We start from the raw sequence: 21,979 nt of genomic DNA on the forward strand, positions 1-21,979 counted from the left end.
CATTTCAGCACTTTAAAAGTTATTTTAGGTGTTGACACATCAAGTTGCGACAGAGTCTGATCATAAAAATGACCATACCTGCCCCTAAACTGCAACCATCAGTAAGCCTATCCATGCTGGGAGTTACAGTTCCACAGCATTAGCCAGTATTGTATTACTTACACAACCACCTCTGCCATATTCCTCTCTTACTGAGGAGCAGGTCAGAAACTAGACACGTGGCCTGACTGCAAAGCGATGACCAGTCAGTGTTATAAACCGAAAGCATGTCCCCACTGATCAGCCCATAGGGAGGAAGAAACAGACTATGCGAGATACATCACATCCTGTATATCATGGTGACTGCGGGATGATTTGTTGGTGCTGACGCTACATAGTAACTTACATACTAAGTGCCGAACAAAAGGGTCTCCTCGTTGTATCCAGGAACATCCAATATCCCTTGCTCTATACGGGAAGTAGAACGATCACTAAAGAAACCGTGCCTGTCACCAACCTGAATCCACAACAGCCTGTAGCTTCCTTGAGGTAAAGCTTGTAAGAAAACTGTACAAAAAGTGTACTCACGCTTCCTTGTATGTGATGTCTCAGCCTGAAAGTGAGTAGACTGTGAAATGAAGAGACTTATAAGGAATGGAGGCCCGCCCATGTGCATGACTTCAGGGAAAAGCTTTAAAGAAACACTACCCCAAGTAGGTGAAAGGCCAATACCGGGAAAGTGCAGAGGGAAGTGATTCACAGAGCTTTACCTCACTGTACAAGTGACGTCAACCACACAGTAGTACAAGGATGCCCGGTTACTAAATGTTTTTGACCCCTCAGAGATAGGCAGGGCTATTCTTTTAATAGAAGTGGCGATTTAGCAACGTGGACAGCTCACACAGACATACATCACATCCTCTAAATATTAGGAAATAAGACCGTAGATGAAAGTAATGAAGGAAAATCATGGGCTGTAACAATACACAGTGGGCCTTTGATGTACAGTAACACGGAGTGGAGGCATAGCAGAGACACAAGACAACAAAGAGGAGGAGCGATCTGTTCACCTCTGCTTCATATACAAGAGACAAGGCAACAGCGTCTGAATTATTTACTGGGATGAAAAGAAGAACTTATCCTAAGCTGGGTCCCTGCTGTATCCCCCCAAATATGTGAGCAGAAGCGTGGGGGTAGGACTATAGAGTATGCTGAAAGACCTAGAGCCTTCATTACTGTATTCTAGAAGCTTAGAACTACACAGCTGAATATTTATCTGTGAACCAGAACATTCCCATTACAATGCGTTCTGTACAGAATAGCATTAGACACTGTAAACCAGAATGGACAAGATGTTCTGAAGTCAATAGCCATGTACTTGTGAAGTGAACCTTTACGGCATGCCGCCTGTGTATGCTGCCAAATCTCTTGGGTGGGCTTTACACGCAAGGCTGGTGAAGGGGCCCATCAGCAAGCAGCACAGAATGAAGCGGTCCACATGACCTTGGATAAGGCTCGCTGCCGCGCAGGTTATGTCAGCAGATATACTGCAGATTCATGACCTTACAACAGTGACAACAGAACACATCAGGTTCATGTAATTTATAGGGGCAAAAACTATTATTCATTTTAAGAGAGACACTCAAAATACACCTGTGGGGCAGTAGAGGTCTCTTATTACACAAAAGTAATGCCCTGCCCCCTCAGGGCCTGCACTAGGCACGGCACAGTGTATAAGTTTTGGCGGGAGTCTCACTTTAAGGAGTATTGCCAACTAGGGGCCAGGAAACTCAAGTATTTGAGGAATGAGAACATATACAGTCAAGCCTGAAAAACTGCTCACCTTCCAGGAATGCAAATAAATAATGACCCTTATTTACTAGTTCGGAAACTAAAACCCTGACGTGGAGAGTTTCTAAAAACGAGAGACAGTAAGATGCACAAGGTGGTCGGGGGGCTACAAACTGCGCTTCAGTCACATTTATAATATAAAAGTACATAGGTGTATAACTTCATGAAAATCAATTTTTCAGACATTTAGTCCTCCATAACAAGGTTTGCTATAAACAAGGGCAGAATTGAAGTCTCCACCCCAGACTAATTCTTAAAGTAATATTGTGATATGGCCTCTCCCCTCAAAAAGGCATTATATGGTTGGTGGACAGTAAAAGAGGGGCAGGGCTTACCAGCCATAGAAGCTTAAATCTCCACCCACATTGGTGACAAAGGTGACATCAGAACGGGCCTAGAGGCATGTCCCCCGGCCTCTGGTACAGCCGGATTAGAGGAGTTGGCTCTTTTCAATGGCTGTGGAGGGGGCGGGCCTAGACGGAGATGATGTCATGGGGGACCTGCGGCGCAATGTGGGTTGAGATACGGGGTTCAAAGACCATTAAGCCCCAACAATAACATGCATTTTTGAGCGGATGAGACCACAAAGAAAGCCTTTATGCAGTAAGATATGAAATGTCCACAATACAATTTTAGGAATAGTGCAGAGAACTCCTTATGGAAAGTGGTTTATAACTTAACGTGATAACTTATTACCAAGTTATATCATTCTAATGGCAAAACTGCAAAGAGCCCTTGCCACGCTCTCTAGGATGACACTGTATGCTGTAGAATGAAAGGCTATGGACATGTCATTTTTTTTTTTTATACAGCATGCCCATGTAGTCTGTAGTACTCGTGAACTGTCACTGCTAATCAACAGGTTTGTCTCCATACTGTACATAGGCAAAAAGACAGCAATCCTTGCCCAGTGCCAACTACTGCTGCAAGGGCCGGGTTATCCCTATGATGCCCAAGTCAAGAGACCTAGCTGTAGAGATTAATAAACTAAGACAAGCTCCCAGTTATGAAAAGGTCGACAGACTGTACAGGAAATCTATCTAAGCAATGACCAATGGTAAAGAACAAGTATGACATTCTGCCCATGACTTGTGAAATGCATACATCACTGATACATTGACAACAGTCCTGTATGAACATGTGGCCTGTACTAGGTAGTATGTAGGAAAAGGCAAATGGATTAACGCACAGTGACAAATATGTAATGTCAAATCACTACATCAGAATAATGACATGTAAGAAAAAAATTGCATAAGAGTAAGGGCCCTATTACACGGGACAATTATCGTGCGAAAAATCATTATATCGTTCGAATATAAACAATTGTTCTGTGCAATTGCAGGCAATAATCAAAAAAATTTTGTATGTCGATCGTTGATATAGATCTGAACCTAAAATTATTGTTAATCGTTCGCTGTAATTGTTTTGCTGGGATCAGAAGGAGTAAACTATCATAGTAACTATCATAGTAACGATCGCAATAACGATGGTAACCAACGACCATCGTTCTGTGTAATATGGTGAACGATTTCAGGTTAACGATAAACAATCTCGTTTGCAATTGTTTTGTCTTTAAAAATTGCTTCGTGTAATAGGACCCTTAAGGTATAAGGGAATGGGATTACTAAATCCAGGCTATTCTTGCTTCTCATGTAGGGAGGGAAAAAAATTACACATTTAGTTGCTCTCGTACAGCCTGGGTGTTCTCGCATATAGCCCTGGGCTGGTGAAATGCCAGACCAGCCTGCTGGGTCTGTTTACAGCCCTTATCTCTCCTGTCCTGAACAAACTTCAAAGCAATTATGATCAGGGTAAAGGTGACTACTCATCAGTCTATAAACAAGCTTAGATTAGTTTTCCCCAATATTTGTTATAGTTCATCATATCACAACCATGTTTCACAATCCTTTAGTGTATGCCAAAGGGCAGTACAAGGAAAATGCAGGCAACAGGTCAAGGCTTGAAAAAAATCACAAACCAGAATAACCTTGTGTAATATACTCAGATACACAAGGAAATGAGATATTATGGTTGTGCTAACATGCAAGTCTGATAAGCATAGCAAATTGTGAAAGTATGATACAAAATACATCATCTGTCTGATATCCTGACCTTAGATAACTCGCTTCCCCCAAACCTGGCTATACCTACATTGAATCAGCCATGACTGGACTGCCTATGTGATTACCAGGATTATACACACAGATTACCTGACAGACTTGAGACCAAAGCCAGGAATGGATTTGAAAAGGAGAAATCTCAGTCTTTCCTTTATGACCTGATCTCTGTTTATAGTTTGGCTTTAAAAATCTGTCAGATAATCTGTCTGTGTAAACACGCCATAAGTGCCGTATTACATGGCCCAACCTAAAAGTATCTAACAAAGCCTATTTCGCAGCTCGATAATTATGCGGCCAGGGCTGCACGGACATTGTCAGCAAAGGGTGGTAAGCATTACATCTCTATTATTTTCACTGGAGTACACCTTTAAATCAGCTGTTTTGCAATAGTAAGTCTTGGTCACAGGGTTTATATACTGTTTTTCCAATAGGATTTCATCAAAGTTTGACAGTGAGTTATATGCAGACAACCTGTGGTAAAGGCTACAAATGAAAATTCATTCGTATGTTGTTGGTTGCATCATTTGATCCGACTATGAAATCACAGTTAATTGTATGTAATCGTTCGCAAATGTACAAATGGTTCTTTCATTATTACGATTGTTCATAAACTAAAGTACAAACAAACAACAATCTTAATTGTGATCGTAACTAACCACTATCATTTTAAGTATTAGGGCCTGTTCACATTGAGAAAAAGCAGGATTCCACCCCACAGAATCCCGCCTAACTCGGTGTCACACAGTGTCTCTATGAGATGACTCGCGCCTCCGCTTCTGTAGCTCTCTACTTAAAGAACTGACATGTCAATTCCTTTAGCAGAGGCGCTCGAGCCATCCCATAGAGACATTGAAGCAGACTAACTTCTGTCGCTCTTACTCAAGGTGAAAATACCCTTATGGTAAATGATTTCAGGTGATTTGCAAAGGAGAGGAAAATGAGGAATCGCTTTGTCTAACAAGACCCTAAGAGGACGATAAATCATTGCAAACGACTAGAGATGAGCGAACCTGGAGCATGCTCAAGTCCATCCGAACCCGAACTTTCGGCATTTGATTAGCGGAGGCTGCTGAAGTTGGATAAAGCCCTAAGGCTATGTGGAAAACATGGATATGGTCATTGGCTGTATCCATGTTTCCCAGACAACCTTAGAGCTTTATCCAAGTTCTGCAGCCACTGCTAATCAAATGCCGAACGCTCAGGTTCAGATGAACTCGAACCCGGTTCGCTCATCTCTACAAACGACCTGAAATCATTCACCATAATACACGGAACAGTCATTATGATTGCATTTGTTCGTACCACTGATTCCACATACTGTGCCACTAGTTACAAGGTAGGGTATACAGGCACAGACGTTGGGATCAGCAAGCCCCAGGGTGTAGCACGGATTTTAGAGGTTTTACCAAAATCATGTTTTTTGTGTGGCACTTCAAGAGTATCTGTCAGCAATTTTCATGCTCAATGACCTGCAGTAACCTTTTCATAGCTGGCAGACAGGATACATGTGATTTGCTTAAACTGTTCTTCCCAAAGCAAGTTGTATTTTATTAATCTGCATATAAGGCCCCATTGTAAACTCACACCAGTAAAGCAGAGGGGATCTGGCTTTGTGTCCTATAGTGCAAGCACATTATACAGCTCAGTAGGGAAAGGAAACAAACATCCAATAACCAAACAGGAGGGAGAATAAAACTTACAGGATTTGTATCCAAATAAGTTACAACTATAAATAAGTACGTAAAAGGTACATTTAAAAAGCAATAAAAATATTCACAGTGGGTTACGTGATACAGTATAAGGTCAGACTGCGGTCATTTAGGACATACAAATACATCACAGAACATCAGTTTTATCACATTTCAAGGCGTTCATGTTCAGGAACAATCAAGTGAACATCACAGAGAAACCCATAAACTGCAGAGATCAGATGGCGATCCTACAGTCTCCAAACTACTCAGACTCTAGGACTGTTGAGTTGGGAGTCAGAAAAAAATTTACCGACTGACTCCAGCTTAAAAAAAATAAAAAAATATCAAAATTTTCATACGAATTTTATAAATGCTCCTCATTAACACAGTTTATGTTCTATCAATCTAAGGACCTTATCTACTAAAACCAGAGACACACTTTCTCACACGCATTTAGTTTCCTTACCGACTGACTGGTTGAGCAGGTAGTTCCTGTGAGACTGTGATGATTCAGGATCGCAGACACTGACAGAGCCGATAAATCTGGGGCTATGGCTGACCCCTTTATATCCCAGGTATCTGGCATTGTTAGCAGTGTTTCTTTGTGCATGGTGAATATTTAGTTAGAAACATAGAAGGCTGTCAGCAGAAAAGACCTCCTGCTCCATCTAGTCTAATTGTGAGTTGTTCAGGACATGGAGGCTGGAGACTGGCTGCATCCACAGCACACACAGAAGAGTCTACTTTATATCCTTAATTAATCATAAGGCCCCCAGGAGTATGTAGGACAATACAAAGAAGCTACTAAGCCAGATCTACCTTACACCCGTTTAATAAATAACTCCCCTGGTGTCCTATTCGCCATTTATGAAGGAGCTGGAAGCGAGAGAGTCAGACCCTGATAAAATTTAGAAGTTGGAGTTAGAGTCAGAGCTGCGGCTTACAGACTCCATTGCCCTGGTTCTCACCGTCTTTTTTGGTGAAAAATATCCGTCTTTTAATCAAAAGTCGGACATTTTTCACATAAAAAAAAAAAAAACTGGGAACATAGCCTATATGTTTAAGTGCAAAAAAAACACTAAACTTAAACTTTGCCAAGTATTTTTTGTATTCCTGTTTCTTACTTATGGTGTAAGAAACATTTTCTCCATGGTTAGTTATAAAAATTTTCTACAGCCTAATGTGTAAACTCTATTTTTCCTGTACTGGTACACAGCCTACAAGATGCTCTGCTGCAAAGTGCCTTGTATCTGCTTTACTCTCTTTCTCCAGCCTGGGTGAATCAGCCCTCCTCAAAGATTTCACCCACCTCCACCACCCTGCTTTCTCCAAAGAAGCCCATAGGGTTTAAAAAAACATTTGAGACATTAGAAGTAAATGGCAGTAGTGCTTTGAGTAAATTATTCTCCCCAGACTTCAGAATTCAAACTCAATGATAAAGTGGTGAATACTCTGGGTTATATAACTTTGTTCTGATCTATGGCATATCAGCTTTATTATATATTTATCTATAGGCTATACATTAGGATTATATGCCATCATAGACTTCTAGGGTCCGTCTCTTATGGCTCAGAGTGGGGTCCTGACAGGGGACACCCCTGAATGATGCTTATATGTCCTAACAGGGCATTTAGATAAGGAATTTTCTTGACACCTTTTTTTTTTTGGGGGGGGGGGGGGGGGTTGCATGTCCCTACCTCACTGCCTACTCAGTCTACCATGAGTGTTGTTCATGAATGTAAATCAAAGAGGAGAATATATTTACCTAAACATTTGCTTGATTTGCTTCGGAAATTATGAATGAAACGTAGAAAAAAAAAAACCCAAAAAAGTGGAAATAGAACTTCCCGCAAGCATAACATGCGCAATCATTTCTTCAATGTTTAGCAATGAAAGGCCTCCTACTCTAAAGGCTGTATACGACAACCCTCTAGTACTTCATGCATGGCAAGGGAGAGTTACTGGATTAAACACTGCGTTCCTCAGTTTCGTTAGTCTGACGGCAAGGCACATAAGCGGCCCCACCACCTGATGCATTGTTTGCTGCATGTCTATTTTAAACACGGCTTGCGCATTCATGGAGAATTCCAATGACAGCTGCGTTTCATCTGGGAGAGCGGCCAGAGCTTACACCACTATCAGATTCACTGGGAGATGAAGTAGGAATGTTACTAAAAATCACCAGAACGCCTTATAAACTAGAATTTATTCCCAGCACCTCAGCATACAGCCATCCTTCTGGACTGATTTTATTACAATCATTGTACCAGCAAACATCTATTAATGCTTTCTCATTAAAAAAAAAAAAAAAAAAATTAAAAAAGCAGCTCACTGGCAAATGATATGACTTGTAGAAGACCGTACCATATGCCAGCCGCTCACTAGACATCTCTTTGAAGCATAGGAATTATAACCTTTAGCACTTGTTCAGATGGTGTGCAGAAAGGGCTTTCGTAATTAGATCCATCGATGATTTGTAAACTGCAGCCTCATCCGCTACGAGGCAGTCACACCACTGCCTGACCACAAAGCGTGATGTAAAATTTGAACTGCAGTAACCTACTCGTACCATGTGCCCTACGCTTACATTACCTACAGATTGCTTGTACTTGTTCAATTTGCCCCCCCCCCCCCCCAATAATTGCCAATTTTCCCTATCTATTAATTAGTCACCTTGTTTCAAACAACTTACCCCAAAATTAGCTCTATAGCCTTAGCCACTAGGTATCTAGCTTCTCTGCTGATCGGCTGTTGTTGGGCCAAGTCTCTCTCTACTAACAAAGAGACCAGGACAGAACACAGAAAGTAGCAGTAGCTGAGCCCTGCATCTACTATGCAGGAAAGGGTGCCTGGGTTTCCATAAGATCTGCACTGTCCCTGAAAAGTTAATCAAGGTTTCCCTCCCTTTGGTTTCCTTCTTTATCAGATATCACCTTACAAATGCAGTGCATCGGCTGCCTATTCTCCCTCCACATCTACAGTGCTGTACTGTAAATCATCCCCCATCACAGTGCCAGTCTTTTCAGTCCAGGCACGTTCACTAATGTCATGGCGTAGCAGTAAGGAGTAGGTGTTTAGCTGTGCTGTTGAAAGCAAGAGAAAGGAAGACCCATTATGTGTACCGATGGCAAACAGTCAAGCTCTGCCCACCTAAGATTAAGAAAATGAAAACCACCACCAATAATACTTGTAGGACCACTATCATCACCTTGACACCACTGCGAATCGATACTGTCAATCTTATTTAGAGGGGGAGGGGGAATCTAAAGAGTACAGGCATTTTTATAAAGAAACAACAATCTGTATGAAGTCGATGCTTTCCTACCTATATAGTTCATATCTGGGTTCCTTTACTGCAGATGGTTACATTTATCAGGTCAGAAAACAACATAGTGTCTGCCGATTTGTCACATTTATAAAAGCTGCCAAATAACTCTGTATAAAGGTTAAAATAACTGGGCCAGTCTACTAACACTGATACCGAGAGAGATTTCCCAATCAAATCACGTTATGAAGTTGTTCTGCTTATCAAAATACTGAAATTGTGTTCTGGAAATATGAAGCGTCCCATTGAAACACAGCAGATCTTTCCACGACCATTAATCTAACCTTATTTCTTATTTACTAGCTCATCTAAAACATTTAGCTATGCTGCTGTTATAGTGACAAAAAGAGGAGCTAAGCAAATAGTCTGTGTACATGCCCTAAAATGTCTGATAGTAACCTGTGCTGTGACATTTCACAATCGCTTCATCCACGTTACCCTGCTGACACCCTCACTGGACGCCAAGGGAGAACTGTACCAAATGTTATAAAGTCTGCTCCATGATGGCTCCTCTCCAGCTCCCATTCAACTAGTTCAGCCCTCAGATAGTTTACAGATTTTAGCTGGAGAAAATTAATAATGTGGGCAAGTAATAATATTTGTATAGCACAGATTCCACAGCAACAACTACACTGGTCACACTATTTTCAGAAAAAAAAAAAAAAAATTCTATTCTACAACTAATGATGCGTTTACACAGACAGATTTATCTGACAGATTAGAGCCAAAGCCAGAACAGACTATTAACAGAGAATAGGTCATAAATTAAAGACTGAGATCTCTCCCCTTTTCAAATCCATTACTGGCTTTGTCATCAACCCGTCTGTGTAAACACACTAATGGGCCAATAATTAGGAGCCAGTGTAAGCAGACCAGTCAGATCAGTGCTCGCTTGCTCCGCGTTCCCCGCTTTCTGTCAATGGGGAGCTGCGGGAGGGGCTGTCCAAATGATCTTTAGGTCACCCGGGTGGCCTATAGGAGAGAGTGGTGGTCTTCCACTGCTCCTATTACACAAAGCGACAGCAGAAGAACATCGCTATTGTAATTTCTTTCAACAAGTTGAAAGACAACAATCAACAGATATTGTGCATATCAGCTGATCGCTGCCTTTTAACACTACCTATTTTACACCAAGCGATCATCAACCATAAAGGCTGATAATCAGCCAAATAAGGCTAATAATTGCTCGGCCTTCAGGCTGCCTTTACATGTTTTATCTGACAGATTTTTGAAGCCAAAGCCAGGAACAGGTCATAAAGGAAAGATTTCTCCTCACTCAAAGCTATTTCTGGCTTTGGCTTCAATAACCTGTAAGATAAATCTCTGGGTAAAGGCACCCTATGTGAAGTCTTAAAGGGCTAGTGCGGTGAAAAACTTTTTTTCACTAAACACACATCACAAAGTTATACAACATTGTAATGTGTGTTATTTATGTGAATGGCCCCTTTCTTATGCCGGCCCCCCTCCAGCGCATCATCAGCTGCTCAGCAGTGATTGGCTGAGCATAACAGAAGACGTCTTGGGCTACAGCCAATCAAAAGGCTGCCGTTGCGCATGATTGGCTGTAGCCCCAGATATCTTCAATTATGCTCAGCCAATCGCGGCTGAGCAGCTGATGATGCGCTGGAAGGGGGCCGGGGGCGGGGCTGGCGTAAGGGAGGGCTGGAGCAGTCAGGCCGGACCCCTGAAGAGTGCCGTAATAGTCTCAAGATGGTGGCCGGGGCAGAAGGGGTCGACAGCGATTATGTGAGTATGCAGTATTACACTTCCAGGTCAAGTCTCGGGGGTGGGGGCCATTCACATAAATAACACACATTACAATGTTGTATAATTTTGTAATGTGTGTTATTTAGTGAAAAAAGTTTTTCACCACACTACCCTTTAAGGAATACAGCCCTCAGATATGCTGTATACAGACTCTTACTTGAAAGAGGAAAATCAATGCCAACAAAATCTCATTCAGAGAGGATCCTGTAATGCAGAAATCTTGGAGATTCTCCAGGCTTATATGTGCTGAAATCTTGTATTAGCCCCGAACCTGCCAATACAGACAATCTGTATAACAAAAAAGCTCTATTGTTCTCTACAAGAATCAAACAAGGTAACATTTACTATGGCAGATTCTATATCATATAGTTTATTTAGTTTTACCACTCCAAACAAACCTGATTTTTCCCTGTCCTTATATTGTTGTCTGTGGTTAGGGCAGCATGAAACGGATAGTCACCTGACGGCTGAAAGGTACCTGTCACAGCTTTACCTTATCATCTTTACCTGCTGCCAGAAGATCAGGTAACTGTGGCTACAACTACGCCAGGTGAGCTCTGTGCACATACACAGAACTCACCTAGCATGGTCGTATTCACTTACCTAATCTACCGGAGGCAGGAGAGACTGCATGGCTGAAAATATTGTCCCTGTTGTCTTCCTATATGTAACGCTAAAAGATGTGTCCTACAGTGATCCTACATATAGAGCAGAAAACCTTCTGAATTCTTCTAAACTGCAGCCACAAAAACATTACCTGCTGGCCATATAGCCACAAACATACAGGAGAAATGATTTACATGTTAATAATGTGTAATGTTTTATAGAGCAGTTGTTATATACCCTCCCGTCAGAAAGTCTTCCCTGTAAGAAACGCAGTGTTACAGGAAATGTTCACGCCACAGTCCAGCGGAAAAGTAGATAAAAAAAACATCCTTCTCACTGCAAGAGGTTTTTAATGGAAAATGACGCAACAACAAGACCCAAAGAACATTCCTGGGAACGGTAAGAGCTAGGAGACAAAAGTGTTCAGCGATAAACGTCCGGATATAAAGTTCTGTAAATATCCTTCGGGCGCTGAAAGGAAAACTGGTGAAGGCGATTTTCCCATTAGAGTTATTCACCACCATTCAGATGGAACAGCTATATCCACACTACATGCTAAGGACAAAAGACAAGGTTCATGCACACTGAGCAAAAGACGAGGAATTTCTGCTGAAAGATTTCTGCTTGAAATTTCTCTTCTATTCTGCTCCAAGCAGAATAGGAGCTGAATTTGAGCTGAATTCGAGTGGAATTCAAGCAGAATGCAAGGGTCTGTTCACACGTACAGACTGGCTGCGTATTTATCACTGCGAGTTTCTCGCACATAAATCCGCAGCGATACAGATTGCTATCAAGTCAATGTATGTGTATTCTCGCTGCGTGTTTGGTGCGATTTTTACATGCAAGTTTTGATTTACACATGATTTTCACAGGCAAGTTCAACACCACAAAAAACGCAGCTACTTTCATGCGAGTTCTGTGAGAGTTTTACGCAGCGAGTCTGTACATGTGAACAGACCCTTAAGCAGACTTCTATAGGATTCCTCTAGCAGATTCTGCCAAATGTAGTGACACTTTTGGTAGAAAGCAAATCTGCAGGAGAAAATTTTGCTTTGAAATTCTGCAGTTTAAACGGCAGAAATCCCATTGAACACAATATGACATTGCCCTGTTCATTCTTTTACGGGAGGAGGTTCAAGCAGGATTTAAGAGCGGATTCCTCTTCAATTCCTCGTCTTTTGCTCAGTGTGCATGAGCCCTCATTCTGGTGGCTCTCCATGATCTAGTTGGGATGTTACTGTGTCAATCACATCCAGCAGGTGGCAGTCATGAGCTTCACCTGTACCCATATGGATCTGTCAATAGGCCTTTTAGGGTCCATTTACACAGAAAGATTATCTGACAGATTATCTGCCAAAGATTTAAAGCCAAAGCCAGAAACAGACTATAAACAGAGATGAGGTCATAAAGGAAAGCCTGAGATTTCTCCTCTTTTCAAATCCATTCCTGGCTTTGGCTTCAAATCTTTGGCAGATAATCTCTGTGTAAATGGACCCTTACACTGGCCGATTATCGTGCAAAAAAACGAGCTTATTAAAGTGGTACTTATAATTATACTTAAATAAAACTATCACCTCAAGATATATCGCTTACTAAGGGTGCATTTACACAGATTTATCTGACAGATTTTGGAAGCCAAAGCCAGGAATGGATTTGAAAAGAGGATAGATCCCAGTCTTTCCTTTATGACCTGATCCCTGTTTATAGTCTGTTCCTGGCTTTGGCTTCAAAGATCTGTCAGATAAATCTGTCTGTGTAAACGCACCATAACGTAGCGCTAATAGCACCTGCTGAACGTTTCCCTTTAAGATATGAAAGCAGAGCTGATTGGTTGCTATGGGACAAAGACAGTATTAGGGTCCTAATACACAGGATTTTTAACGACTAACAATAAACAATCGCAAACAAGATTGTTTATCGGTAACCTGAAATTGTTCACCATATTACACAGAACGATGGTCGTTAGTTATGATTATTACTACGATCGTTATTGCTTGATTGTTTAATCCTTCTGATCCCAGCAAAACAATGAGCAATGTGCTATTACACTGAACAATTAGTGAACAAATGCAGAACTTGTGCGAACGAACGTGGAATTACAGCGAACGATTAACGATAATTTTAGGTTCAGATCTAAATCAACGATCAACGACATACGAACGATTTTTCGATCATTGCCTGCAATTACACAGAACGATCGTTTAAATTCGAATATAACAATTTTTTCGCACAATAATCGTCCCGTGTAATAGGGCACTTAGGCTAGGTTCCCACTACGTACTGATAAGCGCCAACACCACCTAGAATGAACGTTTATGATGATGAATTCCTGTTGTTTTACAACAACAGCTATTGTTCATGCTTATCAGTAAGCAGAGGGAACATAGCCTATTCCACGGGCTGATGAGGGCCCGATTAACAATGTAAACAAGTGACAATCTGCTAGACTGGCGCTCGTTTACTAGGCCTATTACGTAATCGTTTAGCGAGGGCTGCAGGGACTTCGTTGCCGATGTCCTTGCAGCCCCCGTTTAAACACCATTTACCTAAACATGTTGCAGGGCTTCTCGTGCGCTCATTCAGCCTCCTGGTCCCGCGCGCAGCAGCAACTTCGGTGTGGCCTGTCTGAGCTGACAGACAGTTCAGCCAATCACTGGATGCGGCAGTCCTGGCCAGTGATTGGCCAAGAGGTCTGTTAGCTAAGACAGGCCGCACTGAAGCTGCAGCTGCGCGTGGGACCGGGCGAAGGAGCGCAGGAGAAGACCTGCAACATGTTTAGTTAAAGCATAGTGCTTGTGAAATAGTCGGTCGCCCACTGCGCATCGCTATTCGGTGCCCAATGATTTTAGGTTTGAACCAAAATAAACGATCTTTGTCTCTATTCCACGGGGCGATAATCCGTGGAATAGGACCCTAGCTTCCAAGAGTTAGAAGACAGGAGTCACACAGGTCGCGTGGAATTTCTTTATTTTTTCAATACTATTGTCTTGCATTAAGTAGATGGCCATTTTTTCAGCTCGAGAAGCTTTCCTGTAAATGCAATTTGTTCCTTGGAAATATTTTATTGCAAGCATTATTATCTAAAGCCCCCCCCCCCCCAATACAACTTCAATAACTGACGGCCGAACAATCCTCTGGCCATCAGTTCTTTGACGGCTGAAACTGCCTCAAGCAACTAGTATATATAACTAGCTATAGGCATTACAGAGAATTACAAACTCCGCCCACTGTATATTCTTAAGAACATATGGGGGCTGCATCCTAGTGGCACTTTGCCATCAATCAGTCTGGAGAATGACTGGCCAGCACTGGGAGGAGTGACTCAGCATGGTGCAGCTTTCCCTGCAAGACCAGACAGATGACAGGTCCGCTGCAGCATCTGCTCGAGGTCATTGCCTTACAGAGTCAGATTCAGGAACAGGTGCATTACGGGGGAGATTTATCAGCAGTGACATTTCTCACACTACTTTTTTCCCTTTTTGTACTTTAGGCATCAAAGTAAATTTTTGGAGCAAAATAGGAGACTTCACAAGAATTATACACATGAATTAAAGGGAATCTGTCAGCTGTAAGTCATGTTCCAAACTGCTGACACTGTTAGGCTAGGTTCACACAGTGTCTCTGCATCCGTATCACAATGTTTAATTTTAGTGTACAGAAAAATGTGGTCAACCATGTTTTTGTGTACGGTAATCTTTTTTAAAAAAAATTTATAATGCAAGTTAATGGAAAATGGATCCTGAGAGTTTTTTCTTGGCTCCAATTTCAGGATATGAGCAGTTTATTCAGTATGCTAATGGGGTGTTGTGGTCCAGTGGGGGATTAGCCAGTCCACGATTGCACAGTCCACCCCCAGCATGGATGTGCAGGATTAGCGATGTTGAAAAAGGCCTGGGCTAGGCTGAAACATCCATCAGTTATGGCAACATTTATCTGCCTATGTTCACAAGTTCATGTACACAAGTACCTATGGGGGTACTGGTGGGGTTCTGAACTTTGTGGCTGACAATCATTAAGTTTTTGCCGCACATGCGCACCGCACTCTATTTCAGAGACAATTTTCCTCCGTTCTCATAATCTGCGGGGATCAGACCCCCCACTGAACAGCTAGTTATCCCCTATCCCATGGGTAAGAAATACATTTTGATTTTAGTATAGCCCCTTTAAGGAAACATTACATGGTTTATCACATTTGCAAGCATCGTATTGATATGATCATGAAGTCATATCACATGAGACCCAGCAGTAGGTGTAAAGGAGAACATGCTCCATAAATTAAGGGCTGTATACAGCGCGTGCACGGCCATCTCTTCAGGGAAAACAAGGAGATCTATTGAAGCTTCCAATTTCACATGATGTCAGGAGGACATGTCAGGATGTAACATTCAACTCATTTAACTCAGTTCAATGGCCAAGAAGAATATGAATCATAGTAAACTTTCTGGCAGTTCCACGCCCAGAGGTCTCAGATGATGACCTCCATATGTAGATGCTATAGACTAGAGGATCCTCTTTTTCAGGCCATGGCCAGAAATATGAATGAATCAGTCATTTCTGATGCATAAAAATCCTCCCTCTTCCAAGACATTTTAGGCTGTCTCAGAACAAAGTTGGGTAACACATTCTCAAAAAAAAAGAGAAAAGTGACAGAACATAGCTGTATAACAGATGTGGCACTTGTGTATATGAGAAAACCTTCATTAGTTACATCCTGACACCACAATCTCCTTTCAGAGGATATAGTCTATCTGCAATCCATCCGGGGGAAGGCACCTGATAAAAGCACCATCTGGGATCTCATTGACAACCTGCGCTACATCAAATAGTAATGAGCGCTGTGGAAGGGATGCTGCTACCGCTCATTCATTTGTAATCCATGTTAGTCACCCCGCTGCATGAACGCAATGACTCACAGACTCTCTGGCCTGTTGCCTATGAGTATGGCATAGTGGTCGTATTTTATATTCTGGTTGGCACATCCTATCATTCTAAGTAGATGCATAAACTAAACACCCCTAGCAGCTGCATTGTCAGTGCTGTGTGTGCAGCCATACTCCTTGTATTATCCAATGCTTTCACCCAGGAATGCTCATCTCCCTCCATATATATTATATATTACACCTTTAGCAGCAGCCTCATGTAAATCTTCCTAGCCCATAAGCCCTGTGTTTTACCATCAGAACTCTAGGGAGACTAAACAGAGAAGACTCAGATCTCAAAATGGGGAAATATATCATTGCTATTTAATGAACAGTAAAAACAGTTCCTCTTCGGTTACGCTGTAATAAAGTCTACTCTGTTGTTTCCCAGCTACATAGTGCAGCATGAAGGAAGTGATAGAAGGAAATATCTCCCACCACTCTCAGATCCCCGAATGGCAGCTTGGACTGGGCAATGTGGCAGCCTCTATGGGAGCTGTACTGGAGAATATTGACAGAAGAGGCTGATATAACCAAGGAGCAGCCAGTGTATAACAAGTGTGCAGAGGACAACTCAAGGACTTCTCTGTACACAGGGGCGGGACTTGGTCAGTTTCACCTGGTTCTGGCCATCTGGTTGTTAAAAACAAAGCAGGATCATAGAATTTGGGATGGACAGGATCTCAAACCAGTTCTCCAGGCTGCTTATGCCGGCCACAAAAGCCTAGCTGGAGGATGCCCGAGAGAGTGAATGGCCTAGCTGGAGGATGCCGGAGAGAGAGAGCGAATGGGTTAGCTGGTTCTTCTCCGGCTGAGGTCACACAGATGGGGCTGTCCTATATACTCTGGGCAGGGGCGTAGCTAGGGGTTCAGCCTAGGGGGGGGCGAGCAAGTCTGAGTGGGCCCCCAACCGATTAAGTTACCCATAGGGATCCTCAGCAGACGACACTGCTTTCCAAATAATAAAGGGAATATTCTACTACATAACTAGAATAGGAATTGAGAGCAGTGTAAAAGGCTTTCTACAATTCACATATATGGCCATGTAAAATTTAAAGGGGTTTTGCAAGATTAGAGAACCATAGCTGCTTTGTTCCAGAAACAGCACCACCCCTGTCCTCAGTTTGTGTGTTGTATTGCAGCTCACTTCCACTGATGAGAACGGGCCAAATTGTAATACCACACATGTCAATCCTTTGGGGCGGACAGCGGAATCTGCCGGAGCATATAATAGAGCCTCTCACACACTGGTTACAGACAGTCCAGGCTCTCAGCCTCTCAGCCTCTCACACACTGGTTACAGACAGTCCAGGCTCTCAGCCTCTCACACACTGGTTATACACAGTCCAGGCTCTCAGCCTCTCACACACTGGTTATACACAGTCCAGGCTCTCAGCCTCTCACACACTGGTTATACACAGTCCAGGCTCTCAGTCTCTCACACACTGGTTATACACAGTCCAGGCTCTCAGCCTCTCACACACTGGTTATACACAGTCCAGGCTCTCAGCCTCTCACACACTGGTTATACACAGTCCAGGCTCTCAGCCTCTCACACACTGGTTATACACAGTCCAGGCTCTCAGCCTCTCACACACTGGTTACAGACAGTCCAGGCTCTCAGCCTCTCACACACTGGTTATACACAGTCCAGGCTCTCAGCCTCTCACACACTGGTTATACACAGTCCAGGCTCTCAGCCTCTCACACACTGGTTATACACAGTCCAGGCTCTCAGCCTCTCACACACTGGTTATACACAGTCCAGGCTCTCAGTCTCTCACACACTGGTTATACACAGTCCAGGCTCTCAGTCTCTCACACACTGGTTATACACAGTCCAGGCTCTCAGTCTCTCACACACTGGTTATACACAGTCCAGGCTCTCAGCCTCTCACACACTGGTTACAGACAGTCCAGGCTCTCAGCCTCTCACACACTGGTTATACACAGTCCAGGCTCTCAGCCTCTCACACACTGGTTATACACAGTCCAGGCTCTCAGTCTCTCACACACTGGTTATACACAGTCCAGGCTCTCAGTCTCTCACACACTGGTTATACACAGTCCAGGCTCTCAGTCTCTCACACACTGGTTATACACAGTCCAGGCTCTCAGTCTCTCACACACTGGTTATACACAGTCCAGGCTCTCAGCCTCTCACACACTGGTTATACACAGTCCAGGCTCTCAGCCTCTCACACACTGGTTATACACAGTCCAGGCTCTCAGCCTCTCACACACTGGTTATACACAGTCCAGGCTCTCAGCCTCTCACACACTGGTTATACACAGTCCAGGCTCTCAGCCTCTCACACACTGGTTATACACAGTCCAGGCTCTCAGCCTCTCACACACTGGTTATACACAGTCCAGGCTCTCAGCCTCTCACACACTGGTTATACACAGTCCAGGCTCTCAGCCTCTCACACACTGGTTATACACAGTCCAGGCTCTCAGCCTCTCACACACTGGTTATACACAGTCCAGGCTCTCAGCCTCTCACACACTGGTTATACACAGTCCAGGCTCTCAGCCTCTCACACACTGGTTATACACAGTCCAGGCTCTCAATCTCTCACACACTGGTTATACACAGTCCAGGCTCTCAGTCTCTCACACACTGGTTACAGACAGTCCAGGCTCTCAGTCTCTCACACACTGGTTATACACAGTCCAGGCTCTCAATCTCTCACACACTGGTTATACACAGTCCAGGCTCTCATCCTCTCACACACTGGTTACAGACAGTCCAGGCTCTCAGCCTCTCACACACTGGTTACAGACAGTCCAGGCTCTCAGTCTCTCACACACTGGTTATACACAGTCCAGGCTCTCAGTCTCTCACACACTGGTTATACACAGTCCAGGCTCTCAATCTCTCACACACTGGTTATCATACAAGATGCTGGGAAGCTATGTTACCTCAAAGTGGCAGTGCTATCAGATCCCACCTGCTGCTGTGCAGCCTCTCTCCTCAGGCTCTGTTTATTCTGGCAGCAATAGGGTTAACATCCGACCCTCGGGTAGCGCCGGGGGCAGGGCTTATTTTCTTGGGGGTGGAGCCTATCAGGACCAACCCGGTACATTAATTTACCGGCAAAACCGACTGATGCCGACTCCCCCTGCGTTGTGGATAAGGCCCCCTCTGTGCAGGTGTGCATGGCAGCTGCGGCCCTAAGCAGTTACTGAGGGACTAGCCCTGGAGGCAAATTCACCTCTGTCAGTGGGCCCCCAGCCTTGGTGGGCCCGGGAGTGGCAGCCCCCCCCTGCCCCCCTCTAATTTCGCTTCTGACTCTGGGCACTATATATGGCACTAACCTGCCACTGTGTCCAGCTGTCCTATATACACGGGGCACTAACCTACCACTGTGTCCAGCTGTCCTATATACATGGGGCACTAACCTTCCACTGTGTCCAGCTGTCCTATATACATGGGGCACTATATGTGGCACTAATTTTGAGGAGAGGGGATCTAAAGATGACTGGAAAGCAAATGAGTCATGACTAGGAGAGGATGGCTATAGTGGGAGGACATGTCACCTGTGACTCACTGGATGTCATGGTTTATTCTCCCGCTGACTGACCACCACACTGCAGACCATATGAACAGACGCAGTAGTGATGCAGACTGGGGATACCATTCTTGCTTGTGAGACCACACCCAGTGAACCCTTATTATCCAGGACATACTGGGATCTATAGTGTCACATGATATAGTTTTAAAGAAGGGGTTAATGGGACTTTGGGTTTGATCCAGGCTTTGTTCTGGTGCTGTATTGAGTCCAGGAACTGCTTACATGTACTGTGCTCGCATCGGATGCTGCTAGTTTCGGGTACGGTATCTAAGCACTCGGGTGGCTTCTAATGCTGTATATATTGTCACTGTACCCCACATCTGTGAAGGGTGTAGCAAAAAGCTGAAAGACAACTAAATGAGCTGCATGTGACTATAGATGTGCACATTTATGTCTAAGTGACAGACTTAAAAGGGTAAGGGAGAAAAACATTTTTCAAATACACTGGTGCTAAAAAAAAAATTACAGATTTGTAGATTACTTAAAAGATCTATTTAAAAATGCAGGTTTTCCAGCACTTATCAGCTGCTGTATATCCTGCAGGAAGTGTAATCTTTCCAGTCTGACACAGTGCTCTCTGCTGCCACCTCTGTCCATATCAGGAATTGTCCAGAGCTGCAGAAAATCCCCAAAGAAAACCTCTCCTGCTCTGGACAGTTCCTGACATGGACAGAGATGCCAGCAAAGAGCACAGGAGAGTCAGACTGGAAAGAATACATCACTTCCTGCAGGACATACAGCAGCTGATGAGTACTGGAAGACTGGAGATATTTAAGTAGAAGTAATTTCTCACGCAAGTTAACCTGAAAAAAACAAAATTGTACAAATTATACAGGATATCCATGTTGTAGTCAATATACCTTTAGGGTCCTATCAGACCAAGATTTATCGCTTCCCCAAATTAACGATCGATTATGTGAACGACCTGAAGCCATTTACCATAATAGATGGAACCATCGAGATTAATCACTCTATAATGTGTATATGAACAATCGTAATAATGAAAACATTTTCCTTAGTGGATTGCTGGCTGCCGACATACACACCGAATGATTATCACTTACACAACAAGAACATTTCTGTGTAATAGAGCTCTATGACATCCATCATTGTGTTACCTGACTATTGGGGTGTGTTCACACGCAGCATCTCATTCATGTACTGGAGCAGCCCCATCTAGATGAATGGAACCGATGGTGCCAAGTATCTGCCACGTGTGAACACGCTCTTATCAGTGCTGGGGAGCCATTTAGCACTGTGTTCTGGACCACGCGATTGTAGTTGTGCTGGAGACCACATAGTGTCACATACTGCTCAGCATGGTCGTCCATCTGCAGTGCTCAGCATCCTCCCTGCCTGTGACTGACCCCGTCATACACCACGAGGATACGGCATTGTATCAGGTCATCCCACCCTAGGACGCTGTACACATGATCCGGTACACGGCCGGCAGCATCATGCGTCTCCGCACCCCCTGCTCCTCTCCCGTCAGTAACCATGGTAACTGCCCGTCTATCGCCCACTATCTACATCACCATCCGGTCACACGAGCACCTGTCGCATTCAGCCGGCTTCCCGGTATCCGCGAGGAGTTGCCAGCATCCTCACCCCAGCCCGGAGAAGTGTAACCGGAGCGGGCGGATGACTTACCGGTGGAGGCTGGAGGGGATAACGGCTCAGCGGACGCTCGTCCTCCCGGCTGTTGCTCAGTATTGCGCTCACTGTCAGTGTCTCCACGGCCGCCGCCTCCTCCTCAGGTAAATGACCGACAGTAACCTCGCTCGCCGGAAACCCGCCGGTCACGTCATCTGATTCGATAGAGGGCAGCCAATCAGCGCCGCCCACCCATTACCCGCCCTTTTCCATCTGTATCGTTCATCATCTGAGGGGGGGGGAGAATTCCAGTCAGCGCATGCGCAGTGTCTCCTCCTCCTGGCAGGCTGTGCACACTGCGAGGTGGTCTGAGGAGACCATGAAGACGTCTGTGCGGCTCCATGACTACATAGAATAAAAAAACACACTTCCTGTGCTTCTTGCTTGTACTAAATATGGAACAGCATCAGGAGCTGACATCATAGTGAGAACAAGCCCACCTGGCGAATATTAGTCACGTGGGGGGAAGCTATTAGTGAGGATGTGGAGG

At 44.0% G+C, this 21,979-nt stretch overlaps 1 protein-coding gene across 6 annotated transcripts in view; it reads right to left on the bottom strand.

The window, feature by feature from the left end:
* Window positions 1-21,610, bottom strand: part of ACSL4 (acyl-CoA synthetase long chain family member 4) — a 58,897-nt gene extending 37,287 nt beyond the window's left edge. The window contains exon 1 of one of the 6 annotated variants that reach the window (XM_069942681.1): window positions 21,487-21,610. The gene's annotated coding sequence lies outside the window, so the exon portion shown is untranslated. Of the gene's footprint in view, window positions 1-385; window positions 475-567; window positions 623-21,486 lie in introns of those variants that run through there. The other 5 variants (XM_069942684.1, XM_069942685.1, XM_069942682.1 and 2 more) reach the window with 5 other exon arrangements.
* Between the last annotated feature and the right edge of the window lie 369 nt (window positions 21,611-21,979).

This window comes from Dendropsophus ebraccatus, chromosome 10 (assembly GCF_027789765.1).
Source record: "Dendropsophus ebraccatus isolate aDenEbr1 chromosome 10, aDenEbr1.pat, whole genome shotgun sequence".
Lineage (NCBI taxonomy): Eukaryota > Metazoa > Chordata > Amphibia > Anura > Hylidae > Dendropsophus > Dendropsophus ebraccatus.